Genomic DNA, 15,047 nt, shown 5'->3' with positions numbered 1-15,047 from the left:
AACAAAGACAGGATTTCTTACCAGGGGAGCCAGTCCATATCAAACTAGCACCATACATTCTGCTTCCGGCCCCCCCCTCCTTGCCTCCTATCTGGGAATCAGGGAGCCTGGCTACCGCTTCCTGCTGTGAGACGTACCTTGTCCTCAGAAGTCTGTGAGAAGACACTTCTTCTGCCACTTGGCCTCCAATTCTCTTCAGAGATACCGCCCTACTGTCTGTCTCTGGTGCAGGGCCCTGAACTCCCCTCAGAGGCCCCGACATATTGTTATCTCTCTGCCTGACTGCCCGTGTGTTAATTCTCCTATTAAACTCTTTAGTCCTCGGCAATCCAGCTCAGTGTCGTCTTGAACTGCTTGCCCCATTCAAAGCTTAGCAGTTTACAGGCCTTGCTTGGAGCCCCTCACTGCCAGCCACCCTGTTCTTCCCTCTCATGCCTCCTGACAAGGGAGTGCCCACATTGGCTGGCCTGGCATCCAAGAGTCTGCACAGGTTCACAGCTATTTCTGCCTGAAATGCCCCGGTCCCAACTCTCCTCCTATCTGTCCCCTGCCTCTTCTTCTGGTCCCAATTTAAAGTTTCCCTGGTCAGTTGGTTATCTGGGAACTTCCATCCGCTGGGCAAGATGGGGCGTGTGATTATCTCTCCCATCAGATGTGAACTTCCTTAAGTGAGGACGATGTCAGGGACAAAGCCTAGCATAGTAGGTATCTGTAATATCAGCCTCTAGTCTCTGAGGAGAACAGGAGGGAGGCAGGCTTGGCAGGGGAGCTACCAGCCATTTTCTACCTTCTTCAGTTCAGACATAGAGAAACTTCAGAGCTCTCCTCAAGTACCGGGCAGCACCCAATTGGCAGGTGGAAACACTGCCACAGCAGAAAACGCCTCCAGCCAGGGACTTTCTCCTCTGGCCTTGTCTACCATGATGGACACTTCAATGCCTTTTTGTTTTGTGCCTAAAGTGGGCCTTGGTGATGGCCTTTCTGGTTTCTGGACACAAGGTCAGCTACTTACAGTTCTAGAATCCCAGAGAAACATTCTTTTCCCATGAGTTTTTGTGGGATGATGTTAGTTTTGTTTAACAAAATGGCTTTAGCAATTTTTTTCCCTTGAGACAGCGTCTCCTTGTGCAGCCTTAACTGGCTGGAATTTACCAGGTAGACCAGGCTGGCCTTAAACTCACAGCTCTCTACCTGGCCCTGAACCCACACCCACGCCCACACCACTATGCCCAGCCAGAATCTCATTTTAAAAACCATACTTTTTGTTGTTTTGTTAGTTAGTTTGTTTTGGTTTTGTTTTGCTTTGTTTTTTGAGACAGGGTTTCTCTGTGTAGCCTTGACTGTTCTGGACTCGCTTTGTAGGTCAGGCTAGCCATGAACTCACAGAGATCCAGCTGCCTCTGCCTCCCGAGTGCTGAGATTAAAGGCGTGCGCCACCACTGTCCAGCCTTATCACTTCAATTTTGATGTAGATGTAGCGTATTCACTGAGTCCAAGTGCTAGTGGGAGTGTGCATTGGCTGGGAGGGCACCTACATTTTCTAGGCTTGCTCTCTCTATCTCTGTCTCTCTTTGAGTCTGTGTCTGCGTCTGTGTCGTCTGTGTCTGTGTCTGCCTGCCTGCCTCTCTCTCTCTCTCTCTCTCTCTCTCTCTCTCTCTCTCTCTCTCTCTCTCTCTCTCTCTCTCTCTCTCTCTGTCTTGTAACTCACTCTGTAGACCAGACTGGCCTCAAACTCAGAGATCCACCTGCCTCTGCCTCTCAAGTGCTGGGATTAAAGGCATGCGCCACCACACCCAGCCCTAGTTTTTATTTCTTTAGTGGGCAGTGGGAGCTGAAAAATATTTATGGAACAACCTGAATATTGCTTCCACTGAGAGGCACTTTTCCAGTGATTTTCCTGCTGTCTCTCTTGTGTGTGCCCGTTGTAAATGACTTCATAACAAATCACATCACTGTTTAGTGTCCTCCTACAGCAGTCATCATTTATTCTCTCACAGCGTCTGTGGTCAGCAAGTTGGGAGCAACTGGACCACACCAGTCTGCTCAGGAGAAGATGTCCAGGCCTACCAGATGGGGGAGGGGGACTGTTGGAGCTGACGGATCCACAGGCAAACCGGCTCAGCACAAGGCTGGGGCCAGCAGTCGGTGAAATGACCCAGCTCACCTTGACAAGGCCTACAAAGAGCTGTCTTCCAGAGCAAATGTCCCCAAGGAACCAAGCTGCAGCTTCCAACCCACTATGTTCTCCTTTGAAGATCCGGCCTCACATCATATTCTACCAGTCCTTTATGTGTGCATGCATGTATGTATGCATGTATGTACACATGTGTGTGCACATGGGGGAGGGGGCAGAGGTCACTGTCATGTGTCTTTATCAATCATACTCCAATTTCTTTCTTTCTTTCTTTCTTTCTTTCTTTCTTTCTTTCTTTCTTTCCCACCTTATTTCTTGAGGCAGGGTCTGGAGATCATTGATTCAACTGGGCAAGTTTGCCAGCAAGCCCCAGGGATCCTCCTGTTTCTGCCTCCCCAGAGCTAAGTTTACAGGCACAAACTACTGCAATGGCCTTTTATATGGATGCTGGGGATTTGAACACAGGTTCTATGCTTGCACCATAACCGAGCCACATACACCCCATCCAAAGTCCCTGTTCTGACAGTCTCACCCACTAGTCTTCATTCAGCCTGGGGGAGAACTGCAAAACAGCATGATTTCCAAGAGGGAGGCTACGTGCGCACTGCCTTGGAGACGAGCTTCACACCATGTGGTACCCAAGAGCAAATGTGAGCAACACTTCATCAATCAGGAACTACTTTCAAATCGCTTGGTTAAGCATTCAGAGAGATGGCTGCTTTTGCATTCCCATTTATGGAGCAGGCACACCACTTTGTGCACAATTCACGTGGGTGATTTGGGAGCAAAATCAACTGAGAAGTGGAGAGACACAGTTGGCCACGGCAGCCCAAGCACACAGGCATGATGGGAAGGCCCAGCCTAGAATAGCAAACACAGAAGTCTTGTCAGAGACTGTGGGGGCCTCAGCTTCATAGAGCTCTGTGTACCCTCGCCTGACCCTGGAACCCTCTAGGACATTGGCAAGTCAGCACAGGCAGGGTGATGAATCCCCGGGAGTAGATGGGTCTGCACTGGCTCCTGTGACAGCATGCACCAGGCCGGGTGGTTTACTTACTTACTTACTTATGCACAGTAAGTCTTATTGCCTCCTGAGTTCTGGAGGCATGACATGAGAGGTCAAGGTGAAATCAGCATTGCTCTCTGCTGAGGCCTCTCTCCTTGGCTTGCAGGAGGCCCCCTCATCTCGGCATCTTCATAGTCCACAGCTGGTGTGTCTGTGCCCTGATCTACTGGGTCTTATTGGACTGGGACCCACCTTCATGACCTTTAGAGACTGTCTTCGATTCAGTCACATTCTAAGATTTTGAGGGCAAGGCTTTAGCCTGTGAATTTGTGGTGGGGGCATACTTCACCTGTTCCAGTGGGGTGGAGGCACCCACTCCAACTGTGGGCTTCTTGGCAAAGCAAAGGGTGGGTGGGGCAATGGACTCTGGGTGTGTAGGATAGAAGGTCACAGCCCTCGGTGCCCTGCTGCTTGGAGCAGGCAGGAGAAACCCCGCCCGGCTAGATGCTGTTCCAGGCCCTCCTCCCAGTCTGCCCCTCCTTTCCAGGGTCTCCTGCAGGTGCCACCTCCATAAAGAAAAGTCTGCAGTAGAAGCCTGGTGAGGACTGGGAGGGCGTGGCCTGTGTGTAATTTGGCCTGGAGCATGGAAAATTAACTCAACTGGAAAGAGTAGAAGGAAGTGATAGAGAGAGAGAGAGAGAGAGAGAGAGAGAGAGAGAGAGAGAGAGAGAGAGAAATAATTAACCCAACCAACCAGCACAGGAGTGATAAAAGGATGTTAAAGCCATGAGGGTGTTTGGAAAAACTGAGTTGCTGAGAAAGTTGGAAAGAAGGAGAGCAAGGCAGGGCCTGTTGTGTTTTCCTCTACTGTACACTAGCTGTGGAGGGTGTGGGGTGAGCTGTGGGCTGGGAGGCAGTGTATGTCCCTGTATGTGAATATATGTGGAGCTAATCAATCTCAGGCATTATTTCTCAGGAGCTTTTTAGAAAAACATTTTATTCCACTTATTTATTATCTCCTTTTCCTCCCCCCTCCCCACCGTGTGTATGTGTGTGTGTGTGTGTGTGTGTGTGTGTGTGTGTGTGTGTGTGTGTGTACATGTCACGATGCATATGTGGAGGTCAGAGGGCAACCTGTGGGGGTTGGTTCTGTCCTTTCACCATGTGAGTCCCAGGGATTGAACTCATGCCATTGGGCTTGGTGGCAAGTACTTGTCCCCACTGAACCATCTTATTGGCCTCATCTTATGTTTTGTTTCGGGACTAGTGGGAACCTGGGGTTAGGCTGTCTGCAGTGAGCTCTAGAGACCTTCCTGTCTCCACATGCCTAGCTCTGAGATTATAACTGTGCACCACCACACACAGATTTCTACCAGGGTGCCTTATACTTGTGTGCCAAGCAGTTCACTGGGAGTTGTCTGCCCGGCCTCACCTGAGGTGCTTAAAGGAACTTTGCCACCAGGGCCTTCATCATCACAATCCTTGTGTTAGCTTTGCTGCAGTGTGAGACTCCACTGTGAGAAGACAAAGGTAGGGGCTCCTGCTCCAGTCTAGGCCATCCCTAGAGGCACTCACAAGCTACAGTGGGCATGCGCATCCTCCCAGTGGGCACAGGACACCTGGATACAAGTAGCAACCAGAAAGTCATCACCAGAATCCTGAAGCAGCCAGCCAGGCCTCATCTATTCATATACTTGCCACGTCTCTGCCTCCTGCTTCTGACGTAGGGTCACCATATGGCCATCAGGCTGACCCCTGTGTACCCTCTAAGCCTAACTCCAAGGGTGTTTCACCTGGAGAGCCCCCAGGAAAAGAATGCAGGCCTCAGAGGACACCCAGGGTAGGGACCAAACATGAATTAGTGATGGTCAATTGGGCTCAGGGTCCTCTTTCTGCCGAGTGGTGTTTGTATCCAGGTGGCAGGAGATAGATAGGAGCTGGGGTGGGGCATGATCCATTGGAAACAAACATCCTAGCTATGTTTTATAATTTGATCTCTCTCTTATGAAATTTATCTGGGGAGAATAACTTTTCAAATACTTACAACAGACATGCTCGCATAGGGTATGTGCATGAATAGCAACCCCCACCCCACCCCCGCCCCGTGAGGTGAATAGTCCAGGCCTTTCATCCAGTATTGCCACCCTGGGTCTGCTTTTCCTCATAGGGTGTCTAGGCACCGTTCCGCACAGGCCTGTCTTGGAGGGAATGAAGCTTAGCTGGGCGGGTGGGTTAGGCAGGATCTCCGTCAACACTGAGTGCAGGAGAAACAGCCTCCTCTGGAAACAGCTTCTTCCCCCCCCCCCCCCTCCTTCAGCGAAACAGCTCTTTTTATTGGAGATGGGGAACAAGGGTTATATAAACTTGGGGAGTGGGTAGGGGGTTTTCAGGGTGAGGGTACATCATTGGCTGGGGCCTGAGGTGCTGGGAATGCCTCATTTGCATGAAGAGGAAATATGGGTGCTCGCTGGACATGTCCTTATAGGGAAAGAAGAATCCTAGCCACCAGGCTACATGACCACCTCAAGGATGGCAGAGGTGGGGGGGGGTGTCTCAAGGCTTCTGTGTGCTGGGAGCCTGACCACAGCCCTTAGAGAACTTTGGCCTCAGAATACAAGCTTCCACAGTGCAGGGCTGGCACTTGGGGTTCTAGACAGTGTTCCCATCCCTGAGCCCTGGAAACTTCTCCCTTCTGCCCCTTTCCCAAGGGTTCTTAGAGACACTCTTTCCACAGAGGCAAGAGCCAACCAGCTGCCTGCAAGCCTTTGGTTCATCTTCATTGTCGAGGAGTAAGGAGTTCTGATATAACCAGAGGTAAACTGTGCACGCACACAAGTGCTTGTCACACACTCACACTTATAGCCTGACCTGCCAGGTTTGGAAGATTCAGTCATCAGGACCGGGCAGATAAGGTTCCTGTGTTGGCCTGGAAAAGAGAGGTGGTACCACATGGTGCCAGTTGGCACAGCTCAGGGCCCTTGGCTAATACCCTTGTCCTATTTTCCGGGTGGAGCTGAGTAATCATCCTGGGCTCGGGCTATGGACACCTTCCTGACAGAAGTCTTGGAACCCCAGGTGAGGTCTCTCAGGAAGCCTGAATCCTGGACCTGGGCAGATGGAGGCTCAGGAAGAAATAAAGGCATGCCCATGGCTATTGCCCAGCTGCCCAAGGCTACTGCCAGCTCCTTTGTACCAGGCTCATGTTCCAAGCCTGATGCTCCTGGCTGAGCTCATCCTTTGTGCCTATGTGTCCAGTTGGGTGACCAGGGACATTGAAAGTCCAGAGAACATGAGACTGTTAAGAGCATGGCACCAGGTGTTGTGTGCCAAGACGGTGTCTCTACTCTTCCAAGCCAGGAAGCTCCTCACCTGCTCAGGTATGGGTTGGGAGATAGATACAGGTGCTGAGGGGTGGGGCAAGGTCCAGGGAGTAGGAAGCAGGAGAAAACACTGCCTGCCTACTATTCATGGTGGCTCCCTTTGGGCTCCAATAGAAGCACTTCCTATCAGCCTCAGAACCCAGCCGTGATTCTCCTTGCCCTACACCCTGCCTGCCTCAGGTCCTCTCGGCGTCCCTAAAGCGTCCATGTTGCCATCCCCTATGCAGAAGAGGCCATAAAGGCTCAGAGATAAAACCATTGGCTTGAAGCCATTCCAACCCCATCATGCTCCAAGTTCAAGGCTGGTTCTAACATTCCCACATGAATTTTCAGCAGCCCTCTGCTCTGCCAGGCTGTCTCAGGATGCTGCTGTAGACCAGCTTTTAAGGCTTCTCCCAGGATCCCTTTATGTGCCTCCATTTATTGTCCCTCTTCACAAGTGTATTCCTTATTATATTGCTTTTTTCCTTCTTTTCTTTTTCCTTTCTTCCTTCCTTCTTTTTTTTTTTTTTTTTAAACAAGGTTTCTCTGTGTAGCTTTAGCTATCCTGGAACGCTCTCTGTAGATCAGGCCTTGAACTCACAGAGATACACCTGCTTTTGCCTTCCAAATGCTGTGATTAAAAGTGTGTGCCACCACTGCCTGGCTATTATATTGTTTTTTTTTTTTTTTTAAACCAAACATTTCAGAAAAAGCTCTAAATTCAATTAAAAATAAATCTATCACACATTACCATTATAACAGTTTTGATGGGAAAAAGTCAACTGTATTTTTACCCAAACAAAGTGTTTACTGAGAAATATATCATGGTTTTCCCGTTACAAAAAGCTGGCTTGATAGAGGATCTCTCTGTTGCTCTGCACTTGATTATGGTACAGGCCTAAAAAACCTTACGGTACCAGTGATAAGAAAAAAACCACCACACTAATAAGCCTTAGCAGCATTATAGAAAATGTTTGGGGGGTCTGAAGAGATGGCTCAGCAACTAAGAATACTGATTGCTCTTCCAAAGGACCTGAGATCAATTCCCAGAATCCACATGGCAGCTCACAACTGTTTATAACTCCAGTTCCAGAGGATCCAACACCCTCACACAGACATAGAAGCATACAAACAACCAATGCGCATAAAATAAAAATAAATAAACCGCGCGCGCGCGCACACACACACACACACACACACACACACACACACACACACACACACACACACGCGCGCGCGCGCACACACACTTTTTTTGAGACAAGGTTTCTCTGTGTAACAGCCTTGGCTATCCAGAAACTCTCTTTGTAGACCAGGCTGGCCTTGAACTCAAAGATATTTTCTTGCCTCTGCCTCACAAGTGCTGGGATTAAAGGCATACATCACCACACCCAGCATTTTGTTTTGTTTTTTAAAGAAAAATTGTTTTGTTTTTAGACAGGGTCTCATGTACCCTAGGCCGACTTCCAACTTACTCTGTAGAAGTGAATGACCTTGAACTTCTGGTCCTCCCAAGTACTGGGGTCCCAGGTGCACAGCACCACACCTGGCTTACTCCATTCTCGGAGTGGAATTCAAGGCTCCCTGCATGCCTAGCAAACACCCTACCGACCAAACGTTCATCCCTGGAAACGGCTTTAGCTTGGCTTGCAGACTTCCTGAAATGGTCTTCGAGGGGTTCCCCAGGGGTGCTGTTGAGCTACATTCGGGGAACAGTTGCATGGAATTATGTGATGTATTTGTGTTGCTTACAAAGTGAATCCCTGACTTCCTGGCTCTAAGATGCATCCTCCCTTTGCACACATGCATGCAGATGCCAAAAGGGGTCAGAATAGGGTGTTGGATCCTCTGGAGCTGAAGTTAGAGGCAGCCTTGAGCTGCCTAAGGGCGCTGGGGACTGGAGGTAGGTCCTCTGGCCGAGAGCTGCCTAAGGGCGCTGGGGACTGGAGGTAGGTCCTCTGGCTATGAGCTGCCTAAGGGCGCTGGGGACTGGAGGTAGGTCCTCTGGCTGTGAGCTGCCTAAGGGCGCTGGGGACTGGAGGTAGGTCCTCTGGCCGAGAGCTGCCTAAGGGCACTGGGGACTGGAGGTAGGTCCTCTGGAAAAGCATGAGTGCTCTTAACTGCTAAGCCATCTCCCAGCCTCATCTTAAATGTATCTTGAAATGGACCCTCCCTAGTGTGCTCGCTGATTGACCCATCCTTCAATATGCACTATCCCAGAGCCAGAGGCTGTTACAACCATCACAGCGGACTTTTCCCTCAGGCATTCCCTCCGAGACAGGAGACTCTTGGAGGCGCTCTCATGCATACCTTCCAAGGGTCCTTGGCACATTGGGCCAGATCACAAACAGCAGCAACAAGCATGGGCCAAGTGCAGTGTGCAGCCCCCACCCCACCCCAGCCCTCCAGCCCTAGTTCCACCTGTGGTTCATCAGCTCCTTTTGTCAGCCTGCCCTGCCTCTCTCCTCCTCACACCAGCGCTCCACCTAGCAGGCTCGGCTTCCCCTTCCAGGACGCGTGAGCTCTTGGGGAACAAGCTGTCACAGTTTGTTTGTAGCCTTGCCTCCCCACCTGGCTGAAGGCTTCTCTAGGGAGGGGAGGGTTTGGGTCGGTTCTTACAAGCCAGGGCTTGGCACCATGCCAGCCCTTGGATACACAGGAAAGGCGGACAGGATCTGGGGACAGCTAAGGGAACCTGAGTTTCAGAAGGCCACCTCACAGCAGGTGGAGGACTGTGCCAGGAGGGCCACTCTCGCAGGGCAGCTGTTGTTTGGCACAGCTGTGGATGTAACTTGACACACAGAGAAGCTTGGCAGCTTCTCAGACCTTGGATGACAAGAGGTGCTCCAGTAGGAGGGGCTTCTGGAAAGCCAAGCCTCCAGGAGAGCACGCCCATTGGTGTCCAGGTCCCTTACTCTCCTGGTCACCTTCCCGGTTGGGTTGTAGTTGTGGGGTGGGGTGGTTTTGTCCTTGTCTCTGGGACACCTGGCCCAGTACTCAGCACATAATAAGGGTTTGTGGAACTATTTCAGGGGTGCTCTTTTTAAAACAAAATAAAACAAAAAACAGGGGTTCAAGTAACACAGGCTGTCCTTGAACTCACTATGACCTTAAACTCCTGATCCTCCTGCCTCCATCTCACTGGCATATGTCCCGTCACACTTGGGCAGAATTGAATTTTTAAAAACATTATGTGTGTGCACGTGTGTGTGTGTGACAGAGAGAGAACACAAGTGTGCGTGCATGTGAGCACATGTGTGAGTGCATGTGCTGTGGTGCATGTATGTAGGTCAGAGGACAATTTTGGGGAGTCAGTTCTCTCCTACCATGTGGGTCCCAGGGATTGGACCTCAGGTGGTTTTCCCACTGAGCCACCTCGGCCCTCCCCCAGCACTGAATATTCCAAATGCACAAGGATATATGCACATATTGTTGCACTGATTTTATTGGTTGTTTTTTTCTAATCTATCTTACTGCAACCACTTGGCCACAATGACATAACCCATTGTTTTCATTATTTTTGTTTAAGACAGTGTCGCACACTGACCATCTGATGTCAAGTTCCTAGACTTACATAATCTTTCTGCCTTGGCCTCCTGAGTAGCTGGGACTACTGGTGTGCACTGTCCTATGCTGTGGGAATAGGAATTAGGAGAAACTTTGAAGTGGCAGGGTTTCTATACAGACAGCATAATAACTTCCCCACTTGTGTTTTTCTGCCATTGGTGCTTGTTTTTTAAAGATTTATTTATTTATTGTGCATTGGTGTTATGCTTATATGTATGTCTGTGTGAGGGTGCCAGATCCCCGGAACTGGAGTTACAGACTATTGTGAACTGCCATGTGGATGCTAGGAATTGAACCTGGGTCCTCAGGAAGAACAGCCAGGGCTCTTAACCACTGATCCCACAATTGGTGTGGTTTTGTTTTTTTTTTTTTTTAATGGACTACATTAACTCTGCAGCTAAGGTAGCTGGAATATTTCCAGAAACTCAGGTAGGGTCTTTTCAAAGATAACCAACCTTCAGGAGAAAGGTTCCTAAGGCTGAACCTTGAGGAACCAGCCATGGTCAGCATAGGTCATGTTCACAGGTCACTGATTCTGAAATCTATGGTAACTCTGGGCTCATTCAGAACCTAGGGCACCTACAGATAGGGTTTTCTCATGAAGTTGCCAGCTATGAGTTGAAACCTTCTAGAAAGTTAACCGGCTTTCTAGAAAGGCCAAAGGAAATCAAAGCCAGATACTCAGGCAGCCTTCTAGATAATTCTAAGTCACTAAGCAGTCCCACACAGGCAGGGGTAGGTGGATGAGGGTGGCTGCGCATGGTAGCCATAAAGAGTCCAGCCTCACATCCCAGGAAACATAGCTAGATCTAAGCCTACTGGCTCCACCTAGACCTTTTCTTTGAACTGCAGGCAAAAGTGAGGAGAAAAAAACCCCAGGAGCTGGCTGAGGACAGAGTCCGACTAATCCTAAGAACTGGGCCCCATCTTGCAAGTTCTCAGATTGTAAGTGGCTCCAAGATCAGCCTACCTCCCAAAGACTATACTGCGTTAAACCCCTCCCACTCTCAGTTCTGGTTCCAAACTCAGCCGCCAGTGCTCAGAGGCCTGAGGCAGGGGAGTAGGACTAACGGTGGGGGCAGGGCAGGATGCTCTTGCCCTCAGGAGGGTCTCTGGGTTCTTGACCCTCTGTCACTACTTTGTGCAGTCCAGCTGCCTACACGCCGTTGGCAGACTGAATAGAATGCATACAAGGGGCATCTAGCTCCCTGGGGCCTGTGAATGCCCCTTACTTGGACGAAGCCTATGCAGGTGTGACCAAATCAAGGATGCTGTGGGAGATGGGGAGATTACAGGGATTGGCCCCAAACACCATCGTGTGATGAGTATGCCCCCTACAAGGGAGAACAAGGAAGACTGTATCAGAGAGAGGGCCTCGTGAAGAAGTGAGGAGGAACCTGAAGATGCTTGCATGGGCCTCGGAGACAGTGAGCCGAGGAAAGCAGGAGATGCAGCACTAGAGAAGAGAGAGGCCTGGGAACCACTATTTCTAAGCATCTTGCATGGCCTTGGTTTTCACCTCAGGAAACAGAGTTCAGACGTCTGATCTTCAAGGAGTAAGAGAATAAATGTGTATTGCTTTATATTTATATATTTATGGGGATATAGCTCCACTATATTTGTGCCAGTTTCCTGCAGGACCCGTAGAAACAGATGTACCTACTTGTGGAAGAAATCAGCCTTCTGTCATGATCATGATTAACCGCATCCCAGAAGCTCCCGTGCAGGACTCTTTGTCAAGTCCAGCAACACTGCAACAAAATGGACAGATGGGTTGGAGGGAAGAGGCAGGGCGCAGGTGACGAGAGCTGAAAGGCAAGCCAGATGATCTCTATGACGACAGAGCTCATGATGCCAGGGCCTGAGACGGCAAGAGTTTGTTCATTTGGAGGGTGTGACATCCCTGACACTTTTGAAGTCCTATGACAACAGTCAGCCTCTTGAGCAATGTCCTAACCCTAGAGATCCCTCCAAAATGGCAGAACGTGAATGGTGTCATCCCCTTCCATTCCTTTCCTCCTGCTGACCACAGAAAGCCCAGACCTTTGGGAAATGAAAGTACCTCCCCACACTTCCTCAGAATGCAAGGCCAGCAGTGCCTTGGTGCCCCTGAGGTCCCACGATCCCACAGCACTTTGATGGTAGCCAACCTTTCCCCCAGGCTTGTGGTCCTCTGGTAACCAGACAGCAGCCTAAATAAGGCCAAACACAAACACAAGAGGATGTGAAACCCAAATTTAGGAATGAGGAACCTGCTTTCCGAAAGGGTTTGTAGATTCAAAAAAGGACGTGTGAATCTGACAGTGAAGGGAAGGCAAAGTGGTTGGGGTCTCACTAAGACAAGTAATTCCTGGGTGCTTTCAGCTTTCCTACTAAGGGCTGAACACCAGCTGTCACATGCTTGATAAAATTCCTGAAGAAACAAGAAACAGAAAACATGGGTAAACTGGTGTCCAGACCAATCCTGCTCTTCCAGTTGTAAGGCGAGGAGGTGCTTACACCTAACATGAATCCTGCCAGCAGCTTCCATGTACAATCAAGAAGTAAACATAGGCCCTTTGATCCCAGCTCGGGAGGCAGAGGGAGGTGCTTCTTTGTGAATTCAAGACCAGTTTGGGTCGACACAGCAAGTTGTAGGCTAGTCAGAGGTCCACAGAGAGGCCTTTTCTCACACAAAAGAAATAGGAAAATGGTGAAGTGCTTGCTGTAAAGTCACGAGCACCTAACTTTGGATCCCAGCGACCAAGTAAAAGCCTGGTGTGGCAGTGCATGCCTACCATCCCAGTGCTGGGGAGGCAGGGGTTGCAGGGTCTCTGGGGTTCACTGGCCAGTCACTGTAGCCAAATCGGAGAGCCACAGGTTCAGTGACAGAACTTGTCTCAAAAAATTAAGATGGAAAGACCATAGAGGAAGGCACCTGCCCTAGTTTCCTTCCTGTCGGGGAGGAAAGGATTAAACTTTCAGCTTCCACTTCCAGATCAGAGTCCACCAGTGATGGAAGTCAGGACAGGAACCTGGTGCAGAAATTATGGAGGAGCATGACTTGCTGGCTCACTCAGGTCCAAGTTTAGGTGGCTTTCCTATACAACCCACTACTACCTGCCTAAGGAATGGTACCGCCCACCGTGGGCTGGCTCCTACTTCAATTAGCAGTCAAAACAACCCCCACAGGCCAAGCTGGTCTAGGCAATTCCTCAACTGTGACTCTCCTGTGTGGTTCTCCTCTTCCCTGGGAGGCTGACGCCTACCAGCTCACCGATGCAGGGGGAGCAGAAGACAAGGCAGGGGCTTGGAACAGAGATCTAACACTCTGGATACCACTCCAGGAACTAGTTCAACTTGAATCAGGGAGAACAAAGGCTATATAGCCCTTGGGGAGGTGGGGGGCTGGGGGCTTCCAGGATAGGCATTCATAATTGGTTGAAACCAGGCACTTTAAGGATACTTGTTTTGCATTTGGCAGCACGCTACTATCAAATGGATGGGAACACAGTACCTAATTATCCTATAGGTGCAGGGAGGGGAGAGCTAGCAGGGAGTTGTGTCAAGGGCCATATATCAAATGTGGATAGGGGTGTCTATGTCTAAAGACACTCTCCAGATGGAATCAGGCAGAGAGCTGGAGCCTCTGCTGGGGAGAGGGAGTCCTGCACCTAATGCCAACCTCAGAATGCCTATCCAGACCAGGGGGACTGCAACCTCAAACAGCAGGGTCCTTCCAACACTCCTGTTGGTCAGCTGTGTCAAATTTACAATTAGAGCCTGACCTTAAAGTCACACACATGCAAATGCATGTGCATACATGTTCACACATATGAGCATGCACACCAAATAGATGTACACACACAGAAACACACAGACACATATATACAAACACAAAGAAAGAATAAATTCAATGAAAGAAGAATCTTCATGTAAGATAAAAATGTCAACTACCCACCTTCTATGTCCTAGGCTCAAGGACATGCTTTTAACCTGGCCCAGACTTCCAGGCCCTTCCATCTTATTGTTTCAGTGGCCTCAGAGAAGGCTCTGCTAAAAGGAGTCTACTCACATCACTCTTCTGCTCAAGAGTCTTTAATAGCTCCCTGTACCTTAAGGCATGAATTTTTAGGCTCCAGAATGATCTTACCATCCTCCGTTCAAGGCTCCAAAGAGGTCTTCTTTCAATAGGACTCTTAACAACTGCTCTCAGACCTCTCTGGCTTCAGATTCCTGGAAACATCATCCTCACAGATTTCACCCACCTCTCCACAGATTTCACCCATCACCTCCACAGACGCACCTATCACCTCCACAGACTGACCCATCACCTCCACAGACTGACCCATCACCTCCACAGACTGACCCATCACCTCCACAGACTCACTCATCACCTCCACAGACTGACCCATCACCTCCACAGACTCACTCATCACCTCCACAGACTGACCCATCACCTCCACAGACTCACTCATCACCTCCACAGACTCACCTATCACATCCACAGACTTCATCCTGTTTTACTCTTCTTGACTTCGGTTCTCTCAAAGCAAAGACCTGGCATGGAAGCTTACTACTAAAGCCATTAACATTAACTTTTCTTTCTGGACTACATTTCCCAGGTGTTGCTGTAGTTCAGTGTGGCCCTGAGACCAAGGAGCTTAGGGAATTTGGGCAGAAGCTATTTACTGCTCTCTAAAGACTATACACCACAAACACCACCCTCTATTCCCCCATACCTTCTGATTTCTTCCTTCTGGTGGACAGACTTGGGAGACACCTATTGAATAGATAGTCCCACAAGATGCAAGAAACAAAAGCAGGGGAATGTGGTTCAGTGGTAGAGTGTTTGCCTATCATGTGCAAAGCCCTGGGTTCAATTCTTAATACCTTAAGAAATCAAAAGAAAAAAACAAAACAAACAAAAATAACCAATCTTTGATTGTTACTCTCAACTGTCAACTTGATGCAATCTAGAATTATCTGGGAGTTGGGT

This window comes from Acomys russatus, chromosome 1 (genome assembly GCF_903995435.1).
Source record: "Acomys russatus chromosome 1, mAcoRus1.1, whole genome shotgun sequence".
Taxonomy (NCBI): domain Eukaryota; kingdom Metazoa; phylum Chordata; class Mammalia; order Rodentia; family Muridae; genus Acomys; species Acomys russatus.
The sequence above is the reverse complement of the archived record's forward strand: the minus strand, read 5'-3'. Positions refer to the sequence as shown.